At 36.9% G+C, this 26,299-nt stretch overlaps 1 protein-coding gene and 1 pseudogene across 1 annotated transcript in view; both read right to left on the bottom strand.

The window, feature by feature from the left end:
* Naaladl2 (N-acetylated alpha-linked acidic dipeptidase like 2) overlaps window positions 1–26,299 on the bottom strand; it is a 1,212,242-nt gene that overhangs the window by 983,477 nt on the left and 202,466 nt on the right. The gene's annotated exons all lie outside the window — the stretch shown is intronic.
* The window catches only part of LOC121143347, a 29,900-nt pseudogene continuing 4,303 nt past the window's right edge, over window positions 703–26,299 (bottom strand).

Genomic DNA, 26,299 nt, shown 5'->3' with positions numbered 1-26,299 from the left:
CGGATCTGGAACCAGGCAGGCGGGAAGGCTCCTCTCAAAGAAAAAGCTTCTCTTAACAAAATGGTACCAGGAGTGGGGTGTGATTCCAGATTACTGCCTCAGTCCATGGCTGACCTCCAGCAAAAGCTGCCACTTCCAGCTGTACGTACAACTTTTCAATTGTTAGCAGAGTCTCTTAAAACAACCTTGCTGGGTTTTTTTTTCTTTTTATGCCGAGTCAGGAAGACTCCCTTAAGCGAGCCGCGTGAATCTCTGCTTGTAGCTAGCTAAACAGAGCACACCTGAGAAAATGCTGCTACCAAAACTCTGTGCGTCTCTCCGTTCTTCTGTTTCTAAAATTCCTTTAAAGCTTTTGTTATTTTGCGTGGAAATTCATGATCCCACTTCTGACACCAAACTGTAGGTTTCAAAGGACGCTGTAACGATAAGCAACACTTACTGGAAGTAAAACTAAGTATTTATTGTAGAAATTACTCACAAGATACCAAACAAGTAACCCAGACGAGACAAGCAGTTTTCCCGCTGCCGAACCAGAAGCCGAACTCCGGGAAAAGAGACCGAGACTTCCTGTGTGCTGTCTTTTATACCTTCCCCCATAACACCCCCAGCCATGCCCAAAAGTGGGCCTGGCTAGTGACATAGTTCCGCCTACGTACATATACGTCTTTACGTCCAGCCATATACGTCTTTAGTCCTGCCTAAAGTGGGTGTGGTTAGTGGTGTGGTAAACCGCCCTTTTATTACCTCATCTGTATGCGCCTCTAATAAGTCACATGTTTAATGGCGGCATACAAACTTCCTCCTACAAATAGATGAGCTTAATTTATGAATTTAACTTACAAAACATTATGAACACTTGTTCTATAATTATATATAAGAAGTAATACATTCATTTTAAAAATCTTATTAAAGAGAAAAATGGGAATCGATTGTGTGCCAAGAAGTGAAGACAGTATGCAATTTTAACATGTTAAAATGGTAACTGAAACACCAGATCTAATTTCATGAGGAGTTGCTCATGAGAGAATAAGGAAAAAAAGTCTAACCCTGTGTATTTCCTAAATATCCTAAATATAAAAAATAAGACTAATAAAAATTACATTATAAATAAAATGAAACTGAATGTTTTCTTTTAAAAAATCTCCCTAATACAATAATAAATGCAAATTGTTTTAAACAGCTGTATTGTAAATCCTAGTTAAGAAACATTTTCATTTAACTCTGAGTTCTAGCATGAAGAATATCTCTTCCTAGTAGGAAAGGGAGGGAGCTGGTGTCAGGTTAAAGCAATATCTCTATTGCAGAAGTCATAGCTTCATATTCTTCTACTTCACAGTGCTATGGAAGAGTTCAGGATGTCTAAAAAGGCTTACATACATTCTATTATACTCATGTATATCAAAATCTCTATTCTATTTTTCAATGTATACATACATGATTATATTATCATAGGAGTACAAATGTTCATAGAAATGCTATGTTTCTTCAATTAGTTGCATTGCCTATTTAAGTTCTCCAGATAATGTCAGACTTATGTGCATTTTTAAAATAAAGCACACTAAAACCAGAGAAAGCAAAGTATTAATAACAGGATGGATCTTGAAAATTGTAATTCTTATATAGTTTTCATTTCTTTTAAATTTTAATTAATATTTTCATGTACTTAATGCCAGGAAGTTGCAGCAAAATCATTGAAATGTACAATTTAAATTTAACATTTTACTTTACTATTAACAAAACTATATATCCTACAGTAATTATGGCTTCCATGATCTCAAGTTTACTAAATTCAAATATGATAATATGAATTACTTTAGTATCTAATTTCTACAATGCTTTATGAGCACATGTGGGGAAAAGAAAAACATAGGACATAACAGCAGAATGTTGATGTGTTATTTGTATGTGTTCTTATATTTAAAAAAAATTCACAGGTGAATAAAATGATCATATTTTGAGAAACTGAGAATCTGCAATGTGTTATGTATTATTTTCTGTTAATCTTCTTTCAAATAAAGTGTTCATAACAATGTCAATTTGTGTGTGTTCTCAGATAAATTATACAGATAAAATTATGCACTTATTTTGTGAAGATATTCATTTACAAGTATTTAGTCTGTGTCTGCATATTTTAAAAATGAATGATAAAATAATAAGATTCCTATATTTTCTCCTTTAACTTATAGGTACAAAAAATCTCTCATATCAGTAATTATAGTTACAACTCATAGTTTTAATGGGTTTTATTTAATGGAGTAATATATTACTAATTTAGTCACAATAGGCAAATATTTTGTTTTTTATTTTCTGCTATTAAAACATCATTCTGTTTTTTTCATAAAAAAGTTGTATTTAGTTAGAAGCATTCAGAATGTCAACAAAACTTCTTTTTTTGCAATTAGAGTGGTATTCAGTTAACAGAACAATCATCTTCGTATAAGCTGTATCAGAGACAACTGAAGATGAAAAAAATTAAAACAAAACAAAAAACTACCATCCCTATATATAACTAACTTGTGCTGTGCTTTAAATTTCCATGCCAACTCACTAACCCCCCAGACTGTACAAGACAAGGTGAGTGACAATACCACCAGGACAGGGCTATCTAAAGACACATTTGGTAGTGTGTTAACTATTTTAAAAAAAGACACTGTACAGTTAAAAACAAATATTACACAGCCTTACATTTCAACTTTTTTCCTTAAAAGGAGTGTGTTCTGTACAGGGGGTTAAATGCTTTATAGAAAAAAAAACTGTGCTAGAACCAACTTAATCATCATCTTCTTCTTCATCTTCATCTTTGTCTCCCTCTTCCTCTTCATCCTCTTCATCATCCTCCTCATCTTCCTCTTCCTTCTTTTTCTTGCTCTTTTCTGCCTTGACCACCCCCTTTCTCGCTGCATCCGGTTTTCCTTTAGCTCTGTAAGCATCAATCTCCTTTTCAAACTTCTCCTTCAGCTTAGCAGCCTTCTTTTCGTAGGCCTGCTTGACATCCGCAGCAGTGTTCTGCATCTCTCCCAGTTTCTTTGCAACATCACCAATGAACAAGCCGGAGTGTTCTTCTTTTGTTTTGGGGCAATACTCAGAACAGAACAAAAAAGGCTGCAGGAGGCCTCTTGGGTGCATTGGGGTCCTTGAACTTCTTTTTGGTGTCCCCTTTGTGGGGAATGTAGGTTTTCATTTCTCTTTCATATCCAGCCTTGTCAGCCTTTGTCATGTCTTCAAATTTCCCCTTTTCTTTAGCAGACATGGACTTCCATATTTCTGAGTACATCTTTGAGAACTTTAAGAAGTTGACAGAAGCATCCAGGTGTTTCTTCTGGAGAGATGGCTCATCTGTTAAAGGCTAGGTTCACAACCAAAAATATGCTATTTTACTGATGATATAAACATATGTAACATCTATATTAGTACACTTGGTCTATTTCTGCCATGTGACAAATCCCTTCAGGTGAGATTATGAGGTGACAGTTTATGTATTTTAATATTAACTATTGCTGCTAGAATGACTTTTGAAGCTGATATGAGTCATAATGCACAATGTACATTTTTGCTTTTCTGTATGGCATATATTGCTAGCCCTTCACTGTACACTCGCCTCTACATAGTTACTTTATTTAGATTTCAAAGTTAAATTGTTCATCCCCAGAGAAATCTACTTTGCTTTTTGCCACACACATGCATTCATTTCCTCCTCTATCAGCTTGATTTATTTTTCCCTTCACTAGCCAATGAGCCTATAGAACAATAATTATTAAACGTATCCACTTTTATATTGTTTTGCCTCTTCATGACAGAAAATTGTCTCAAACAAAGAAACTCGGGGGGAATCAATCAGATCGGCTCCCTGGTCACTAGTTTCCAGAGTCCTTCAACAAAATACTTTACCTCCTGTTTCAGGAAATATTTAGTAAAACTACAAAGTCAACTAAAAATGTCAGCCACATAGTAATGCAACTAACTTAGCATCAGAATAATCAGAAAGAGAATATGGAGTATGTTTAATGTATTTACAGAAACTAAATATAAGAAGAAAATTAATTTGTCATAAATCAACATAATTGGAAAAGGACTAAAATGAAACTTTAGAAATGACAAGAACTAAATTTTGAATCTCATGCATTGCAAAAGCAGTTTAGTAAAAGGGGAGGAGGAAACTGGTTAACGAGGAAATATTTATGAAGACATTATGTCCATGTAGCCAAAAGAGATGAGGGGACACAGCTGAGAGGTCAGCGTATTGAGGCTGGAATGGGAAGTGAAAGTTGCACTGGAGTGAGAACAGAAAATGTAAGAACAGTGATATAAGAACACATACGGTATGAGAAGTGTTCCGGGGTGACCAGGTGCTGAAAGGTTCCAAACCTCAAGGAATTTTAAGAACCACGATGCAACTTGAAGTCCAGACAGAGACTATCAAACACACAATGAAAAGAAAGGCATTACCAAAAATGTGTGAGACCAAAAGTACTTTAAATTCCCTGTCCCCAATTTTGCAATATGTGTATATTTAAATGAGGTGTCTTTCAAGAGGATGGAACTCAACCCTGTACATGAAATTCATTTATGTTTCACAGATTTGGTGAATACAGAGTATTCCTAGGAGTTATGTTTTAGGATCCTATGTATGGCATAAGGCTAAGTGTGAAATTTAATACTTATGGCATCAAAGTACCATTTAAAAAATGTTCAATATTAAACATTTTGCATTTTTGTTTGCTTGACATGGTATACTCTCTATGTATCATACACATTATAAAGAGTTTAAAAATAGTGTCTGTGGTATGCTAATGAAAGTGACCATCAAGTAATATTATACTGACTTAACGGGCTATATTTAGGAATACATATGTACATATGTATACACATGCATGCAATAACAATTATTGGAAAAAGAGGCCATGAATTTGAAGGAAAGTGGGGAGGGGTATATGGAAGGGTTCCAAGGGAAAAAATGTTATGATTATGATTATGTCATAATCTTAAAAATAAATAAATAAATAATATAAAGTAAGCAAAATTTACTAAAGATGCTTAATGTGAAAACAAAAGATAGAACCCCAAGCAAGATGAGACCTTGTGTGTGATCATTAACATAAATTTGCATGGTAAAACTGGCCTACCAGAAAATCATCAAAGGATTTGTTTGCACTGACACAATGCATGAATGAAGTAGGAGGACAGCAAATATTTTTGGACTGGTACTAAACCTTTTCAGAGGTTTGGAAATAGAAGTAAAAATTAAATTACTGATGAAGTTTGATTATCCTGCTTTCTTGACAGACCTGCTAATTTTAAACATGGAAAACATCATGAATCAAGAATCTTGAAGACTGAGTATGTATGCCAGAGGTTTTATTTTGATACTTGTAATTACATCATTTCTCTCCATTGGTTTTCCTTTTTCCACCCCCTCCCATGCTGAGTGTGTGTGTAAATGTAAAAAAATATAACCCGCTTAATCTATTCAGTGTTTCTTGCATACACATTATTTCAAGATTGAACACTGGTATTCAGGGCTCCTCCCTAATTGAAAACTACTTCTCCCACTCTCTATTTGGCTTCTCTTTTAAGTGGGATATCCTTCTGCATGCTGTGAATATGTGTTGCTATTATTGGTTGATAAATAAAGCTGATTTGGCCAACGGCCAGGGAGAATATAGCTAGGTAGGAAATCTAAACAAAGAGAAGAAGACAGAGAGAGAGAGAGAGAGAGAGAGAGAGAGAGAGAGAGAGAGAGAGAGAGAGAGAGAAGGCAGAGTCAGGAAGACACCATGTAGCCATCAAAGGAATAACATACCAGAGCATTATCAGTAAGCCACAACCTCTTGGGAATACACAGATGAATAGAAATGGGTTAATTTAAATGTGAGAGCTTGTCAGTAATATGTCTGAGCAATTGGCCAAACAACTATAATTGATATTATGCCTCAGGGTGTTATTTCAAAGTGACTGCAGGAACTGACAGGCAGGACAGAAAAGCATTCAACTACATCATCTAGTTGCATGTAATTCTTTGTGTCAGTATAGGGACCCATAAGACTTCTCCCTCCCGCATTATTTAGCATGTCTGTTGGCACAGTCCTTGATTGGGTCTTTTTTAGACAGCTATGCTGTTGAGTTTTCACAGGTGAGTTTTCCCTGTCATTTTTAGGAGACACACTGAAGATTTCTTTCTTTTTTTAATTTTATTTTTTCTTTGTTTTTGAGACTGGGGTTATCTGTGTAACATTTCTGGCTGTCCTGGAACTCACTCTGTAGGCCAGGCTGGCCTTGAACTTAGAGATCCACTTGCCTTTAAGGCATGTGTCACCACTTTCTGGCATTTTTTTTGTTTTTGTCTTTGTTTTGTAAGTTTAAAATATTTTAAGAAAATATTAGATTTGTTTTAATTTATTTTATACATTAATACATCAATCATTGCTGATGTAGATATAAACAGGGATGCTAAATCTGTTTTAAAAAGGATGTTTTCTTGAGAAACTACAACAAAAAATCCATAAAAACATCTGCTTTCTCTTTGCCCAGGTCAGTCACTACAGTTAAATTGCATATTTCAACTTGGTTAGAATTTGGTATTTGTCAATATAGTTAAAATGATTAGCTTAGGCCATCAGCATTCCAAAGTTGAACTTGCTTGACTCTCAGTTTGCTCCAAACATGAAGAACTTCTAAGCTACTTCTAAGGCTTTAAAAGTACTATTCAGCAGAAAAAAGTAATGGAATCATGAGATTCACAGGCAAATGGATGACACTAGAAAAAACCATCCTGAGTGAGGTAACCCAGTCACAAAAAGAGAAACATGGCATGTACTCTCTCATATATGGATTTTAGACATAGATCTGGGGAGTGCCAGCCTACAATCCTATGGCCAGAGAGTCTGGGAAACAGAAACTTCATTTAGTGGCTAATCGAAGAAGAGGCAGATTCCCTCGGTTAAGTACTGAGCTGAACTCAAGAAAGCCAGTAACAGAGAGGGAGGACTGATGATCAAAGGGATTAAGTCTGGGCTGGTTTAACCCCCAGAAACAGCTGACCAGACAAAGGTTAACTCTTGAATCCCAGGCATCAGCCTGGGAATCCAGCATGGGACTGATCAAGACCCCCTGAATCTGGGTGTCAGTGAGGAGGCCTAGGGAATCTATTGAGCCTTGGGCAGCAGATCAGTACCCATCCCAAGTATACACATGGACTTTGGACTCCCATAGAACAACGTGAGGTGCACTCTCACCCTAAACTCTTGGGGAAGGGTCTAGGCCCTGCCCTATATGAAATGACAGACTATGGACACCCCCATGGAGGGCCTCACCCTCCCTGGGGGAATGAGGGGATAACGGGGGGGGGGGGTTGTGGGGAGGGCACGGGAGGAGGGGAGGGAAAGGGAGAAGGACCTGGAACTGACTTGTGAAGCAACCTTGTTTCTTATCTAAATTTAAACTGGAAAATAAAATAAAATAAAAATAGTAATAAAAGTAAAAGCAAGTTTCCTTATCCTCTGTCTCTTACAAAATTTCTGCCCCTCTTATGTTTCCCAGGCCTTAGATGTAGCAGTTATGTTGGGACAGGACACAACATTAATCCATTTTCTCTGCATTTTGATGTAGTTTTATGTAATAGTCTCAATTTGTCACAAAGAGCAGCTTCATGAATGAGGATTGGAAGCTACAATTTATCTGTATCAAGACAATTATTTAGAATTCATTTGGTTGGGAATTGTGTGTTTTAGAAAAGTGGCAGTATTGGATTCTCTTCGAAGATCTGTGACTTCACTAACCTTAGGATATTTGGCTAGGTTTCTAGTTCCAGGTATGATTTCTCTCCTGTTGACCATGTGTTAAGTACAATTTAGACATCTGTTCTCAACTGCCAAGGCATATTTCACCTTGAGAATATCTTGCCATGTTGGCCATTATTATAACTCGCATGCTTCATTACTAGGTGTTATGCCCTGTAGTACCAGGCTAGAAAGAAACACCTCTGCAACAACTAGGTAGCACTATTAGTTGTTCTCCTCCTTTGGCAGGTCATATAGCAACATCTAAGACTGTAAAAGTTAGTCTACAGGGAGGAGGCTTTCATGTCAGAGCCAACTTTGAACCTTTCCAGCCCTGTATCTTAAGTGTATTATGTCTCCAGAAATGGGAATTTACCTTCAACCTCTGGGAGGAAACCTAGGCAAAAGCAATAGTCTGTATTGTTTGGGAGTCTCTTAGAGTCTCCTGACCAACAATTCAAAACAGGGTTTCTGGTTTGTTTTGTTTTGTTTTTGATGCAATCTTATTTTACATATCAATCCCAGGTCCCTCTCCCTCTCTTCCTACTATGCCCCCAATAGACATTCCCCCCCATCCCACCCCCATCTACTTCCCAGAGACGGTAAGGCCTTCCATGGGGGATTATCAAAGTCTGTCATATCATTTGAGGGAGGGCCTAGGCCCTGCCCCGTGGACCTAGGCTGAGAGAGTAGAGAGTAGCCCTCAAAGGGGAACGGGCTCCCAAAGTCCATTTGTGCACAAGGGATAAATACTGGTTCCACTGTGTAGGAGGAAGTCTGATGCCGCCATTAAACATGTGACTTACTAGAGGCGCATACAGATGAGGTAATAAAAGGGCGGTTTACCACACCGCTAACCACACCCACTTTAGGCAGGACTAAAGACGTATACGGCTGGACGTAAAGACGTATACATACGTAGGCGGAACTACGTCACTAGCCAAGCCCACTTTTGGGCATGGCTAGGGGCGTTACGGGGGAAGGCATAAAAGACAGCGCACAGGAAGTCTCGCTCTCTTTTTTTCCTGGAGTTCGGCTTCCGGTCCAGTCGCTAGCTGAGATCTGCTGGGCTTCTCTGGGTTTGGTAACTTGTGAGTAATTTTCTACATAAAATACTTAGCGTTACTTTCGGTAATTGTGTGTCACGTATCGTTACAGCGTCCGTTGAAGCCAACAATTTGGTGTCGGGAGCGGGATTGAAATCCGGATCCAGGCGCCCCGGAAAAGCGACTTCTCTTGGCCCGACCAGGCACAGGTGGACTCTCCTTTCGCTAAGTTCCTCACCACTTCGCTGGGCAAGGCACGATTCCTGCCGCCAGGAACCAGCACCTACTATCTGCCGGTAAGGTTAGGCTGCATTCCAAGATTTCTCTTGCGGCCACGTGCTGTTTTACTGGCGGCCTGCTGACTCCGGCCACGTGCTCTTTCGCTGGCAGCCTGTTGATTTCGGCCTGAATTACTCCATTGGTAACAAGCGTAACTGCTTTATACAATGTCAACAGCTAACACTATGATGCAGGATGTTAAGAATTTTCTTATTTTTTGTATGGATGGGATTTTAGAAAGGGTTGAGGACCTACCTGAAAGGTACTTCCTACCCACGATGGTGACTATTAGCTTCATAATCAATATAATTTTGTTAATGAAATGGCTCAAAAATAGGAATAAACTTATACAGGTCATACAGTCATCGCAGGATAGTTTTGAAATCTTAATACAAAGGATTCAGGAAGTGCAAAATTCATTGCAGGAGAGTAAGAAAGGGTTGGTAGATAATATTCAGGATATTAAAAATGATAATGTAGGTCTGACGAACAGATTTAAAGAGACAGAACACAAAATTGAATTACTATCAGGAAAAATGTGTTCCACAGAGAGAATTGAAAAATTGGAACATAATGTGGAAACATTTAACGAAAAACACGGTTCCATGTTTGATGATTTCACTAGCAAATTACAAAGACTAGAACATAAAATTGAAATGCTAGCAGAAAAGAATTGTTCCATGTCTGAGAGCAATGATAAACTAACTGATAGAATATCATTTGTAGAAGGCAGTTTACATGCTATTGAGGTACTTGCTAAGGATGAGAATATTAGAAATTTGGAATCACATGTAAATGATGAATGTAAAAAAATGAAAGATTCCATGACGTCCTTAGAAAATTATTTGTCCCAAGAACTTCAGGAGCTCAGAGAAACAATGATGAATAGACTGCAGGATTTAGAAGACACTCAATCTGATACTTCAGAATCAGAAATACAGGCAACAGGTCAGGACAGGCGTTTCCCAAAGCTTCTCAAATGCCGGAATGATTTCCCTAAGGTTGCTATGCATTCCCCTATGGTTTTTCCGGTATCTGTAACAGAAAAACCAGCAACGAAAAAACAATCAAATGGTCCCATTGCTTATCACTGGGAGCCTATACAGATGAAGGATCTAAAAAATATTAAGGAGGCCATTGTCCTGTATGGTCTTCATTCTCCCTTTGTCAGAGAGCTCCTAACCTCATGGGCTACTGTAAATAAAGTAACCCCAAAAGACTGGGCCCAATTAGCCTCTGCAGTGCTCGAAAATTCTTGCCAAATTCAATGGAGAGCTTTGTGGAGGCAAGAAGCAAAAGCAATTGAGATTCAGGAATTGCAGAAGGGTCATGAAGTACCCCAAGACAAGATTCTTGGGGAGGGTCCTTATGCTGACACGCAGGTTCAATCTGCATATGATGAGCACATGTTGTCTTTGTGCCGTACAGCTGCTTTAAATGCCTTGGATAAGGTTTGTGAAACAGGAGAGATAATGCAACCCTACACCAAGGTATTACAGGGCCCAAGGGAAAGGTTCACTGAATTTTTAGAGAGATTATCCAGAGCAGTAGAAGTACAGGTAGCGAACCCAGAATCCAGGCGTCTTCTTATAGAATCTTTGGCATATGAGAACGCAAATCCTCAATGCAGGCAGGTAATTTGGCCATTAAAAATAAGATCAGCGCCATTGGAGCAATGGGTCCTGCATACAGCGAACCTGGAATGTAAAAGTCAGGATACAGGAGCTTGGGTAGGTGAAGCTATTTCTACAGGTTTGAGGAGGCACCAGGATGCCAAATACCCTACCTGTGATGATATAGAGGCATGGGTAGGGAAGGCAATCTCAAAGAATTTAAATAGGCGTAAAGATGCAAAATGCTTTAACTGTGGTAGAATAGGACATCTTAGTAGGAACTGTAGACAACGCGTTCCTAGAAATAATGCTTTTACCAGGAATGCATCAAACAGAAGGCCTAAGCCTCCTGGTCTATGCAGGAGGTGTGGGAAGGGGCGCCATTGGACTGATGAATGCTTTTCCACAATAGACAGACAAGGTAGATCTTTACAGCCAAAAAACGGAATAAAGGGGCTCAACCGAGCCCCAAACAGAGAGGTTATCCGGTCATTCCCAGTGACAGTGGAGGACAGCCTCTCCCAGGACAATTAGAAGATCCACTGCCCATTGTAAATAATACAGCACTGGATAATACATTAGCTACAGAGGATGAATCAATTATATCAGGAGGAGGAAGATAACAGCACATCTACAAATTCATAGTCCACCATGGGTAAAGGGACCTCCTAAAAGGAAAGAGAAGTGTTTTGTTTTTTGTCTTCACAGGTAAACTCAGCAAAGAATACTGGACATATGGATTCCTGTAGAAGAATGAATAGCTACCCTGAGGACCATCAAACACACACTGTGTGGTATCAAAGTCTAAATCTCTCTATATTGCTTTTTCATAGTATCCTTTTATCTTTATTTCTTCACATACCTCAATTCCCATTCATTTAACTGAAGCTGGCTTTGGAGTTGGATTGGCTCTCCTACTCTAAACCCAAGCATGTTATTTAAATACAATTCAGAATTTCTGTATTATATCAAAGAGCCATTGATATAAGACAGAAGAAATAAAATGAGGGACTGTTATCTGTGGATTTCTTTTTCTGAACAGTCTAATTTCCTCCAGGTTTTCCATCTTCCCTATTGTCACCTCTTCTGTATGCTTACATATGAAAGTTAAAATATTTCTTTGTTAACAGTAATGTTTGAGTTTTCCAGAGAACAAGGGATTTCCTGACAGCAATCTTCAACTGCTTCCGAAAGAGAATGAGGATCCACTTCCTTGACTTCACCTGATTGGACTGGAGGCATCTGAATTGCCCCACATCATTGACTCCACCTGACAAGCACTATCCTGAAACTGGCTTGAAACTACATCACTCAACACAACTCCAGACCAAGGAACGGAAATAGCACATCTTCTACAATCTGACCAGAGCTTCAAGATAAGAGCTTCAATCAACACTAGAACCCCATTCAGGAACTTCAATCAAGCATCTCCTGCCATACTGAGACTGTCTGATCTACTTAGATTTCGTTATACTAACATTTTCTTTTCACAGGTCCCCATGGGATTATCATCGTCCCATCTCAGCAGGAAGTAGTTTTGAGAATTCCACGCCCCCTCTCCCTACTATTGATATTATAAGATTACACCTGTTAGTGTTAGTTTTCAATTATTTTAGAGTTGGGATTGGAAGGAGGTGTTCATATTTGGGTGTTTCTTTAAGATAAGTTTAGGTTTAGATAGAATAGAGGTTTGATACATTTTGTTCATGGACACAAGTTAGTTGTCCTTTTTTAGACTAAAAGGGGAATTGTAGGAGGAAGTCTGATGCCGCCATTAAACATGTGACTTACTAAGTCTATGCCGCCATTAAACATGTGACTTACTAGAGGCGCATACAGATGAGGTAATAAAAGGGCGGTTTACCACACCGCTAACCACACCCACTTTAGGCAGGACTAAAGACGTATACGGCTGGACGTAAAGACGTATACATACGTAGGCGGAACTACGTCACTAGCCAAGCCCACTTTTGGGCATGGCTAGGGGCGTTACGGGGGAAGGCATAAAAGACAGCGCACAGGAAGTCTCGCTCTCTTTTTTCCTGGAGTTCGGCTTCCGGTCCAGTCGCTAGCTGAGATCTGCTGGGCTTCTCTGGGTTTGGTAACTTGTGAGTAATTTTCTACATAAAATACTTAGCGTTACTTTCAGTAATTGTGTGTCACGTATCGTTACAGCGTCCGTTGAAGCCAACACCACTGTCAAAACAGGGTTTCTCATGCTTAGTAATGGGATTTTTATTAGACAATTTATGGTATGCTGAAAATTTTAAATTAATGATACATTAGTTAAATTAAGTACATGGTAATTTTTATAAATATTTCAAATACAGATTTTTAATACAGTATAAAATTTCAAACCAAGGAACAAAATTTTTAACATTTTATGATTAGTGCATTATTAGCATCCAAAATTTGATTCCATAGTTATTTTAAAAATATTTGATAAAAGATGAGGAGCATAAAAGTGGGTGAATATCACTAAATAATATTCATGATATTTAGGTTTCTTTCCAAACAATTCTACATATCTTATCATTCAATTCAACCTCATTACGTAGTGTTCTTTAGAGATTAATGAAAGGTTATTATTCAAGTCAAAGTACAAAATAACTATAGATTCCAAATTTTGTGTGTTTTCAGTTAAATAGCTGTAATTATTGCATTTATGAATGTGAGTGTGTATGTCCCCACATGCAAATAGATATATATGACCTTACTATATAAAGTTGATACTCCCAAGATAATGTGTGCAGGTTGTTCATATAAAGAGTTTGGATTTACTATCATCCTCTAACTACATATATAACAAAAACTTTACCATAGTGAAGTAACTGGTGTCCTTATTCTTATATATTTCATTTAAATTATTTTAAAATCATCAAAGATTTTATTAGAATGAAGTTTCAATCCAGTGAAGAGCACTCTGAATGACATTCACAATTGGTCAATTACAAAGAGTGAGACTTCAATTGTAAGTGTTTTGTATGCATGATAAATCTAAGATCTGCTTCAAAAACCAAAGTGGCTATCAACTTGATCAAATAATTAGATCATAAATCTCTAGACTGTTGCCAATCAAAATGCAAATACATTGCTTTGAACACATTCAACAAAACCACATCACTACGCTTGAATAAAATTTAAGGGTTATTTTATTTCTTTTTGAAATAAAACAAACATAATATAAAATAGTCATCCAGCATTTCTAATTCTTTCCCCTTCAAGGACACTGGAGTTCACTGAGCTAAATGGCATTGTTCTAGCTAAAAGCCTCAACAAATTGCTCAAAACACTGTAATATACAATGAAAATCAGTAGATTGACTGAAAATATTTTTTCTCTACTTAATGTGGTTATACAATGTGTCAATTATCTAGTCACTTAGAACTCTCAGGGATAAAGAATCAACTTTGTAGAGAATAGGTTGGCTTTCATAATCCTCAGGATATTTGCATAATAACCGCATTGCAGCTGCAAGGTCAAGTCCATTAATTTCGTGGGAATGGAACAGGCTGTTCTGGTTGGCTATTGCAAAAATTGCTTTTTGCACTTGTCTTCTCCACCATCAAGCTTTTGCTCCAAGCACACAATTACTTCAGCAGACCTTGTGTTACCAAGCAAGGAACCTTATTTAACATCGAAAGTGGTGAACACTCCACATTCTCAAAATGAAAAAAAATTAATCCTGAAAAGCTTTATAATGAACATTTTCCCCTTCATCATTTATTTTTTTAGGATAAAGTCGAGGATGGCAATTTGAAGGAAGGTTAACTGCATGAACCCATTTGTCCAGCATCTCTCAAACATATATATCATGCCGAAATAGTCATATAACTGCAAATGAGCTCATACTTTCCATAGGTTGAGTGCCCATGTGTTGCTAAAGAGTAACTCTTTCCAAAAGCTGCTAACTAAATAAACCATCCCTCGAATTTCATAATATATACAGAAGAACTGCAGCATAATAAAAATCAGGCAAATATATAGCTTTTTATGAATCCATATCAGAAAGCATTAAGAAAGGAAATGTTAAACTGAAAATGAGATCTTGAATAATAAGTGCATTCATTTGAGATTTAGTAATGCGCATAATTTATGAATAACCAAAATGAGAGGTATCATCCCATAGTGCTGTGTTGAGTGTGACCTGAAAGTTGTAAACTGAAAGAAACTCTTTCTTTCCCATCTTGCTTTTTGTCATGGTGTATTATCATAACAATTGAAACCTAATTAAGATACACAGTTACACTAAATTTCTATCTCTGGGATCTCATAGTTAAACGGTAAGCTCTTGGCGGGCTAGATGGTGCAAATTGCCTGTTAGCCCAAGACCCTGAAAAATATCCTGCACCAAGTAGACTTGTCAAAGGCATTTACCAAATACTTTGGCGATGAACTGTAATGTTGACAAAAGAAAGCACTCTGCTAGGGTACTGCTCATCTCTCTCCCCACCCCAAGCTCTAAACATCATTAACTTAGGAAAGGTTCTTCTCTGTGCCCTTTACTGACACACAGACACTGCTGTCTGCTTGAAATTCTATCTTTAGTGTTGAGTTCAACAACATATAAACAGTAGTGAGAAAATAAAAATAGCTCATTCTTGAAACAGGGAGTCTCAAGTCTCTGTCTACCATTTCTCTCCTTTCCAGGCCCTTGTGATACCCATGACTATGCTGGCTGCACCAAAAGTCAAACAATTAGTAAAAGTAGTGAATCTTAACATGAGAACTGAGGCTACACACAGTACAGTTGAAAGAATCAATATATTTTATGATTGCACATTTTCTTTATGTGAAGCTAAACATGTTAATTTCCTTAGTTTATCAGGGAAAATAACATAAAAAATTCAAATGATTACAACATGTATTTTAGGAATATGTAAGACTGCCAACTGTCTTACATGAAATGGATATAGCTGTTGTTAACAAGCTATCCCCCTGACATACATTGCAGTAAAGGTTAAGAGATGATGTTTTCAGGAGATGGCTTTGGAGGAATATCCTCTGTTTCATTGCATGTGACCAACCACTTATACAGGACAAGCCTATCGACTGTGATTGGTTAGCACATTGCCTCTGATTAGACAGAGGATGTTCAGACAACAGGCTCTCTATGCAGGAGAAGCACATTAAATGAGACATAGAGAGTGCAGATTCCTCTACAGGCAGCAACTGGCTACTACTGCTACTTCAGAATTCTGAGTTCTAAGCTCAGTGTGCCAAGTAGTGTGGCTGTCAGGTCATGCTTGCATTTTTGCCTACAGTACATTAAAATATGTTTTATATGATTTATTTTATTACAAAACTGAACTTTGCGATTAGTTTTTTAAATTAATACTTGTAGTTTTTTGCAACTTTTTTCTCAACCCTTGCTGTTCAAATGGTACAAGTGACAGATGCTTGGGGAATGATGTCTTATATAAAAAGCTCTGTGCAAACAAAGATATTTTTTATAGGTTGGGGTGCATGGCAACTATGTTTTCTCACATTTAGACTCAATTAACCTGCTTCCCTTCTTGAATTACTGCACAGCATGACATAACTCTAAAATGCAAAACATAACATATTTTTAGAGACTATTTTCCTTGTAAGAGCACAGCTGCTTCCCATTAATTACAGTACTTAATTACAGTTTAAATTAATAATAGCAGTTTTAATTTAGTGTTTTAGTAAGACATGCATTAAAGTACAACTTTGCACATCATAGATTTATAAAATCAATGACAAACACACGTGTTTGCAGAGAACAATATGTTAAAGAGAAAATGGCTTGGCAAGCAGACGGTTCAGACAAAGACAGTGAACTCTTAGAAAGTCCAAGGAACATAAAATTCTGCTGGGTTCAAACATATAAATTATATTAAATAGGAAACAGCTTCCATACATTGTGTATAGCCCAGTAGGATTATCAACACAAAATTAAGGGAGGCAAATCTTAAAACATTGTAAACAATATAGCAAAGAAAACCACAGACAATTTTATGAAAGTTGAATCATCTTCCAAGGACAAGGTGTAGTTGGCTTTTGAATCCCATGATTTTATGTTTCACAATGGGAGCAACTGGTCTCCCTTTGTATCTGTCCTAAGTACCTTTCCTGATGCTCTGATAAAATACCCAGACAAAAGCAACCTAAGGGAGAATGGGCTTATTCGTGGGTCATGGGTCAAGATCAAATTGACCATTGTAGTTCAGCCTGATGGCAAGTGCACAGGGTGGCTGCTCATCTTGCACCTGGGTTCATAAGAGGTACTCAAGCTCAGCTCTAGGGAATGCTCTAACCCAGCCTTAAGGTGGGTGTTCTAACTCAATTAAAATGTCAAAATAGTTTTCTACAGGATGGATAGAGGGTAACCTAATCTAAATAAACCCTCATAGGTGTGCCTGGATGCTTGTCTCCTATCTGATTCCTGATCCAGTCATGTTGACACTCAATGCTAACCATAGTAGCTAACTTGGCAGTGACACATCTGTTGATACAATTTTGCACCTCTGAATTGAAGGCTAAATTTCCACAGATGTACAATAAATATCTGAAAAGCTGAATAAGAAAAATGAATCATGGTTATCTTTACATAATGACTAAAGTGAAAAACTCAGACAGTACTCTTTTTTAAAGGAACTGCTGTGATTTGAGTGATCATAGGCTATTTTCAGGTATGTAAATGGGATATACTTTTGGGATATTCCTTTCTGTCTACAAAAGAAGAAAATATGAAAATCTGACCCAATATGTCCCCTATAAGTCATAAATATGTTCATTGAAATGTGTGTACATAGATTGAGAAGAACCCAGAAGAACAATCAAAATGATGTTTAAAAAAGAGCATGTGAATTCTTTCAAAATGTTAATACACTGTAAAATGAACTATTGATCTAGCAAAACTACTGCATGAATTTCAAAGCCAAAATATTGAATATAAGAAGCCAGTTGTATATCTAGGTAGCTAGCTTAGCTGATAAATACTAAACTATAGTGATATATTAGTTATGATTTATTATAGCTTGCCTGAGGATTCAGAAAGCAAAGTCAGACACAGACTGTAGTAGCCAGGCGCACACCTTAATCCCTGCAGCCAGAAGCTGGGAGGTAGTAGTACACACTGTTAATTCTAGGGCTCAGGATTAAGAGATAGATGGATGTCTGTGAGCCCAAAGCCACCCAAATCTACACAAGAATGAATCAGTCTAAAAGAGAATTATAGCTCAGTTCATTAATCCTAAAGTTATGGAAGTACATAAGTCACAAACAAAGTCTCAGAGAGGCATTCATTCTCCAGCCACTCTGAGGAGAGGTGGAAGTTTGACACTTGGTGAACAGCTCGTGCCTGGATGAGCCCTTTCAGCCTGAGCTAGAAATGAGAGCTAGTGGCCATCTGCTTTGCTTCCCTGATCTTCAGGTTGAACACTAATATCAGTACTGGAGTCTTTTTTCAGTGTTACACTCACTTCACAGGATGAGGATCTGAGCTAAAAGCCCAGAACCATAAAAAAAGGGTAAATGTGGTGGTAGGCGGGCATTACCACAGTGATAAGGGATGGCAGGGTTATCTCCAGGTCTCACCAGCTAGTCACTGGAACATAATTAGTGAGCTGCAAGCTAATGAGTGACTCTGCCTCCAAGAGAGCATGTTCCTGAGCATGACAGCTGAACTTATCCTCTGGCCTCCACATGTATGTGCACAGACATCAATAACCACAAGAAAGTACACACAAAAGGCCAGATGTGAGAAATAATGGTAACAGGCCAGTCTAATCCACTGAGGTCAAGATAGTGATAACTGCTGGAGAGAGGGAGGGGATTATAGACTATATACTTAGTCTATTGTCTAAGGGATGAAAGCCAGGTGAATGCAGGTGTTTACTTTGAAATATGTTAAACTAAACCCTGAACTGGTGTGTGTGTATGTGTGTGTGTGTGTGTTTGTTTCACACTTTTTATTTCCTATTCAGTTCATATTTTCTATGAAAATAAAATACTATGAACAAACAACAGAAAATTATTTCTACATTCCTTCACTAAATCTTTGAAAGTGTTTAGTAAAGACAAGTGTATTCCTTAAAAAGTGCAACTTACTACATATGAAACAGTAGACCCTTAGAAAGCCATAGACATCATCTTCCTCAACTCAAAGGATGGGGTTTAGGCAAGAAGATAAAAGAAAGACACTGAGGTTCAAAGCACCTATTGATCATGTTGTTCCTCAAGAATATTGCACAGAGACTGCAGAACAAAAATTCCTGACAGCACCTGCACAGACTGTGAGTTCCCTGGGAATTTTAGAGTTTTCTCTTGTGATAACAAGCTTTTCTTCTCTACTTTTCTCCTAATGTTTGTAAGTCAATAATAGTACTACTAATAATTCTCCAGAAAAATTCTTCCTTTTATTAGTTTGTGAACTGACCATTTTCTTCTAATGTCTGTTAAGAGTATGATGTGAAAATTCAGGAATGGACACACTCTTCCTGATACTAAGAATACATTCTGCCTTGAAATGAAAAATTGTTCTGTTATTTGTAAAATAAAAACTAGTGAGCTAGTGTTGTGACTGAGTGAACAAATGTTCCACTATGGCACAGAGACACAAAATAATCTTATTCTCAAGTTGTGAGGCAAAGGATAAAGACCTAGGGTACTTTGTATCACTCTTCTTATCTATCAAATAACTTGAGGAAAGCTGAAAGAATATACACCAATTGGCATATCTAGTTCCAGACACATTCAAAGCAGTGAAAATGGAAATCAATATCTCCCTTAAATTATAAGACAAGGAAGAAAACTGGGGGCAGGGAGCCTGCCAGAGATAAGAGTTCCAAACAGAATTTTCATTTAAGCAAAATATCCAAAACCAAATATGCTAACCATCAAGCTACCCTTAGCCACACAATGCACGGCCTCTAAACATACATAGTTGTCTTTTATTTTATTTATTTACTATTTTTTTGGTTTTTCAAGACAGGGTTTCTCTGTATTGTTTGGGAGGCTGTCCTGGAACTCGCTCTGTATATCAGGCAAGCCTCAAACTCCCTAATATAAGTAAAGGACATGTTTATTATGAAACTTAGCTTCTTCTGGAAAGGACAACTATTAGAATTTTTCTAAAAGTTGTCAATTACCTATAGTCTGAACATTTAGAAAAAAAATTCTTACTTGATAATTTTTCCTGTTGTATGTAGTTTTGTTTTTGTTTAGGTTATTACCTTTTCATTATATTAAGTTAGGATTAGAACCTTTCTTTTTATTTAGACAGAAAAGAGAGATGATGGGGATGTTCTACTGTATATATGCTTATCTTATTGGTAGAAGACTAGATCACTGTTTGTCCAATAGAGGCAGGAAGATAGGCAAGGCTAAGAGACAAGGGAATTCTGGGAAATGTAGGCAGAGAGAGACCACAAGAAGACACCATGTAGCAGAGAAAGGAATAACAGGTATGGACCCTTCTTTGATAAGATAAGGCCAGGTGGAAATACTTAGATTAATAGAATTGGGTTAGTAATTAAGACAGACCTAGCCAGTAAGACGTTCTTGCCATCAGCCAACATATTTATGATTAATATAGTGCCCGTGTGATTATTTGGGGCTAAAGCAGTTGGGGGATTTGGTGGGACAAAGAAACTTCAGCAACAATAAAGTTGTTGGTTACCCCTATGAATATGCCACTATTGCACCAGTGGAGATGTCTTGCTAGGTCAGTACTACTGTAGCTCACAAGCTTCACAACTGTAAGATTGACTATCACTGTATATTCTCTGGATTCAGGCATAGCACCTTCCAGATAAGGACCAGCTTGATCTCTCACTGTTCTCTGAATCAATCATGTGGTATCTTTAGCAACAGGATCTTATTAAGTTCCAGAGGGTAACCAGGAGCTTCTGCAGTAGCCTGTAATTTTGGCAGTCAATGGTACCTCTAGCAAAGGCTAGTCCAGAACCTAACCATTCTGTATCCTGAGAATCTCTTTTTAGACTCTGGGTCTTGATGGAGTATTTTTGCCCTGTTATAAGTCAATTTCCATAAACACTTTTGCATATGTATAATACAAAGTTTCTGCAGTAGGATTCCCTATGGCTTTCTAAAAATGTCTTTAGTGTTAGCTATCATGCCCTAAATTTCCTCCCCTTCCCTGTCTTCCATCCCCTGATATACAACTTCCTATTCCATTAGTCTTCTTTGCCCTGTTATACCACTGCACTCCTATCTTTCTCTGAGAATTCTGCTTGTGTTCTTTGATCAGTTTAGTGACTCTGGTGGATATTGTAAATCAAGCACACATGTCCAAAATCTCAAAGCTACCATTCATAAAATGAGAGAAAGTATGTGATGTTCGTCTCTTTGTATCTATCTGGTGTGCCTCACTCATGATGGCTGTTCACAGATCCATTCTTTTACCTGCAAATTTCATAATTTAGTTTTGCTTAGTAGCTGAATAAAATATTCCACTGTGGAATGTCATATATTTTCATTGTTCATTCATCAGTTAATAGACTTTTAGGCTGTTTTCATTTTCAAAATATTGTGAATATAACAACAATAAACAAAGATGTAGAATATAAAGTTCTTTGCATATATATCCAAGAGACATGTGGCTGAGTTTTATGGCAGACCTATTTCTTGTTTCATGAAGAAATTTCACACTGATTTCTACAATGGCTGCATCAGCTTGGATTCCCACCAGCAGTAAATAAGTGCTTTTGTTTCCCACCCCCAGAATTTGTTATTATTTTGGATTTTTGTTTGTTTTCTTTTCATTTGTTTAACTTAGTTATTCGAACTGAAGTAAGATGAAATCTCAAAGTAGTTTTAGTTTTAATTTTCCTACTGATTGAGGATGTTCAAAATTTTTAAAACTATTTCTCACCCATTTTTATCTATTGAGTATTCTGTTTAGTTCCATGGTTCAGTTTTCTGTTTTTAAATTAGGTTCTTTGTTTTCTTGACATTTAATATTTTGTTGTTATTTTTCCTCTTAGTAGATTCATGACACTCATCCACTCTCACATACACAGTTGGTGAGTGATTTTTCCCATTGTGTAGGTGGTATCTTACTCAAATGATATTATCATTTGAAGTACAGATTTTTTTAATTTTAAAGATTGATTTATTAATGTTGGTTTTAATATCTGGGCTATTGGAAGAAAGTCTTCTTCGTTGCCAATGAGTTTAAGAGTATTTCCTAATTTTTGAAATATCAGATTCTAGGTAGCAGGCCTTAATTTGTTGTCCTTGATACATTCAGACATTCAGAATTGAGTTTGTTCAGGGTGAGATTAAAGGGACTAATTTTATCCTCCTATATGTCACATTCATGTTTACCAGAACCAGCTATTGAAAATAATATCTTTACTTTAATGTGAATGCTGGCCTCTTCATCAAAAATAATTCAGCTGTAGGATTTTAGGCTGATAATATGTGATTCCTCAAATCTATTCCATTGACCAATGTGTGCTTTCACACTTAAACAATGCTGGCTTTGTAATTACAGCTCTATAGTATAACTTGAAATCTTGGGTGTCAATACTTCCTGAAATTCATTTGTTATTCAGGACTGTTTTTGCTATCTTGGTTCTTCTATGTTTCAACATAAAATTTAAGGTTATTTACATTTTTTGGACTGAATTCACTTTTTGGTTTTTTTTGTTTTTTTTTTTGTTTTTTATTTTGATTTTCGACACAGGGTCTCTCCGTATTATTTTGGAATCTGTCCTGGAACTTGCTCTGTAGACCAGGCTGGTCTCAAACTCATAGAGATCCACCTGCTTCTGCCTCCTGAGTGCTGGGATTAAAGGCGTGTGCCACCAAAGGCAGGGTTTGTCTTAAAAAAATCTTATTTTACATGCAATCCCAGTTCTCTCACCCTCAGTCCCCACACTCTCTGCCCACTACTTCCCTACCCAACACCCCATCCACTCCTCAGAGAGGGTGAGACCTCCCATTGGTAATCATCAAAATCTGTCATATCATTTGGGGCAGGACAAAGGCCCTGCTATCTATCTCAAGGCTGAACAAGACATCCGTCAAGAGACAATGAGCTCCAAGATGCCAGTTCATGCACTAGGGATAATTATTGGTCAGCTGCCAGACTACTTTTTTCAACTTTTGTGAAGAACTACATTGGATTTCTGATGCAAATGACATTCTCTGTAAATTATCTTATGCAGGATGACAATTTTTATACTAATTCCTTTGTATTTATTAGCATGGGAGGTTCTTTTTAATCTCCTGGTATCTTCTTATTATTTCCTTTTTCAGTGTCTTAAAGTTTTCATTGAAGAAGTCTTTCATTTCCTTGATTAAAATTACTGCAATATTTTTGAGGTTATTGTACATGGAATTGTTTTATTTATTTATTGTTATATTTATCATTTGTGAATGGAAAGACTATTTTTGTGCTACTTTGTTGAATGCTTTTGTTAGTTTTAGGAGATCTTACATAATTATATTATCCACAAATAATATTTTGACCCCCTTTTTATTATATCCAATTTATCACTTCACTGTTCTCAAAGCTGTACCTGAGCCTTCTAGCACAGATGCCTGAATACTAAAAACTAATACAGAAATTATACAACATAAAATGTCCCGAGTAATGTGTCTCAGTAAGCGTGATAGCAAATGATTCAAGCCCTTTAAGATAATGTAGTCAGTCTCTTCCTTGATAAGAATTTCTGCAGATATCACAGCAATAGGATTTTCTCATATTCTTTTAGATCACCTCAAATATTAAGTATCCATTTGTCTATTCCCTAGTTGGAAATTTTATCACCATTAGTCAATCCATTTTGATTCACCATGTTCCTGTAGAGGAAAAGATATCTTTTTTCCTCAATAGATCTCAGGACAAAACATTTCTGTAAAATAACGGACAGCATTGTTAGTAATATGTGATAGTTTGACTAATAATGCTCCTCATGGACTAACATATTTGGACACTGGGTTTTCAGCCGGTGGCAACTTTTGGAGAGTTATGGAATCTTTAGTAGGAGGAATTATGGCTTTGCAGGAGGAAGTACATCAATTCCAGTGGACTTTGAGAATTTAAATATACATCCCACTTTCAACTTACTATCTTAGTTTCCTGCTCTAGACAGAGATGTCTTCTCTTAGACTTCTGCTGTGACTGCCTGTTTTCCTGCCTCTACTGCCATTATGAACTTTTTCTCTCTTTCCCTTTCTCTGAAACCATAATTCCAAATAAATTAACTTTCCTTGAATTACCAGTTCATGGTATTTTAGGACAGCAATAAAAAAATTTTGCATTATGCAAAAGCTACAACAGGTTGTATTACAAGTTTTCTGAGCAGATAGGGAAGAATCTTTTAATTGATCTGTTCAAGGTTCCTCTTATATATTCTTATAAGGAAAATGTAATATCAATGTTAATCACAACAATTTTAAATAATAAACAGAAATAATTAAATTCTCATTTTTTGTGTGTCTGAGGCTCTCCTTTTTATTTTACCTTTTTTTATTACTTTAATTTTAAATAGCTTGATTCATATGTCAGTCCCAGTTCCCTCTCCCTCCCCTCCTCCAATACACCCCGCACCACCCTCCCCCCAGCCTCCCACCCTATCCCCACTTCCTTCCACATAGGGGATATACAGAGTCTGTCATTTCTCTCAGGGCAGGGGCCAGGCACTCCCCTAAGAGTCCATGCTGAGAGAGCATCCCTCTTTGTGTTATGGACACACAAAGTCTGTTTGTATGCCAGGGATAAACACTGATTTACTGCCCAGGGCCCCATAGGTTGTCCAGACCTCCTCACTGACACTCACACTCAGGGGGTCTGGATCAGTCCCATGCTTGCCTCCCAGCTGTCAGTCTAGCATCCAAGAGCTCCCCTTTGTTCACATCAGCTGTCTCTGCTGGTTTCACCAGCCCATTCTTTGCCAATTTGCTCATCACTCCTCTCTCTCTGTCACTGGGTTCCATGGGTTCAGTTCAGTGTTTAACTGTGGGTGTTTGCCTCTGTTTCCATCAGTCACTGGATGAAGGTTCTAGGATGGCATATAGGGTAGATGTCAAGTTCATTATCAGGAATGGGCATTTAAGGCAGTCTCTCCACTATTGCTTAGCTTGCCAGTTGGTGTCATCCCTTTAGATCACTAGAGGTCTCACTGGTGCCAGATCTTTCTTCTAACCTATGACTCCCTCTAGTATGGTATTTCTCATCCTGTTCTCCCCCTATATACCACATAATAAAGGAAATTGTGACTTTCACTGCAGCTGATACGAAGACGGTGACCTGCTGGTTATAGGTCTTCATCTCTTCTGGACTTTAAGAAAAGTATAACAGCTCCCAACAGAGATTCTGAGCTTGCAGGGATTATGCATGCTTTGTATCCATCTTGTCTATATGGTGTTTCTTCCAGTTTTATGTCACTTCATCATATAGTAATTAATTAAAAGAGTTCCATCCCTCAAATATATCAAGCAAAATAGTGTGTTAGTACCAAGGAGCCAGAATGAATATATAACATTTCTTTCAATAATTATTCTTTAATACTAATCAAAAAGCAAATTAACTCACAAAATTGCAATGATATGAGTAATAATATATCCCTAGAATGGAATGTTATATCTAATGATATAGATAAGAAACTAAGCAGACAGAACCTATTGTTGACATTAAAGACTTTTCATCAAAAACCGTTCTAAAGGAATGCCACCTGAGAAACACAATGAGGACAAGGCTAAGTTTTTCTTAGAAGATAATTACAGGTTTGTTCTACTCACAAATGAGCAATTTTAGCAACCATTGACTTTAATTAAGTTAGATATTTTCACTTAAGCAAATCTAATTGAGAGTAAGACCTCTATACATGTAGTGACTACATTTTCCCCTATTGAACAACCATCAATAATGATTTGCCCTTGTATCTAGTTCTTAAGTGTTTCATTATTGATTTTCTTGACAATAATAAATAATCTTTTTCTATTAATACCCTTCAGAGAAATTACAGACTCAATGTTAATATTTCCTTTTATGATAAACTAATTATATTTTAAAAGATCCACTCTCATTCAACAAATTCTCCTTTAACTAAGAATGCTATTACCCTTGTTGCCAAAATGAATGCACATTTTTAGAATTAATAATAGAAATACTATTTTTCTCTTTTCATGAAAAAGGTGCAATGGATTTTATTTAAATAGAATCATCAAGGGGAAATTATTATTCATTTTAAATGGATCTAACTTGGTAAGACAGTATGAGTAAGAAAAGTCAAATAATTAACTTTTAAAAATATATATGACAATTTTGATAAATCAACTTTTAACATTTTCAAAGGTACAGCATGTTGTCATAGTAAAATGAGAATCAGGAGGTTTTAAAACTGATACTCAAAACCAAAGTACAAGGTTTCAATAAATATTATGACCTTCAACAAATCATGATACATTTTAGTGACTTAAAAAATAAAGATAGTATTTGAAAACTAGGAAAATGCATATTTTAACACAGAATATATTAAGCTTATTCAGTGAAAATTGAATTTTGTCCATCAAAATTGGGTTCAAAAGAAGTAATGAACAGTAAACTAACTAAATACACAGACATATGTTTGGAATGAATTCTCTT

The sequence above is a fragment of the Mesocricetus auratus genome, unplaced genomic scaffold (genome assembly GCF_017639785.1).
Source record: "Mesocricetus auratus isolate SY011 unplaced genomic scaffold, BCM_Maur_2.0 Super-Scaffold_100011, whole genome shotgun sequence".
NCBI classification, from domain to species: Eukaryota; Metazoa; Chordata; class Mammalia; order Rodentia; family Cricetidae; genus Mesocricetus; species Mesocricetus auratus.
Note: the sequence above shows the minus strand (reverse complement) of the source record. Positions and strands in the feature narration are given on the sequence as shown.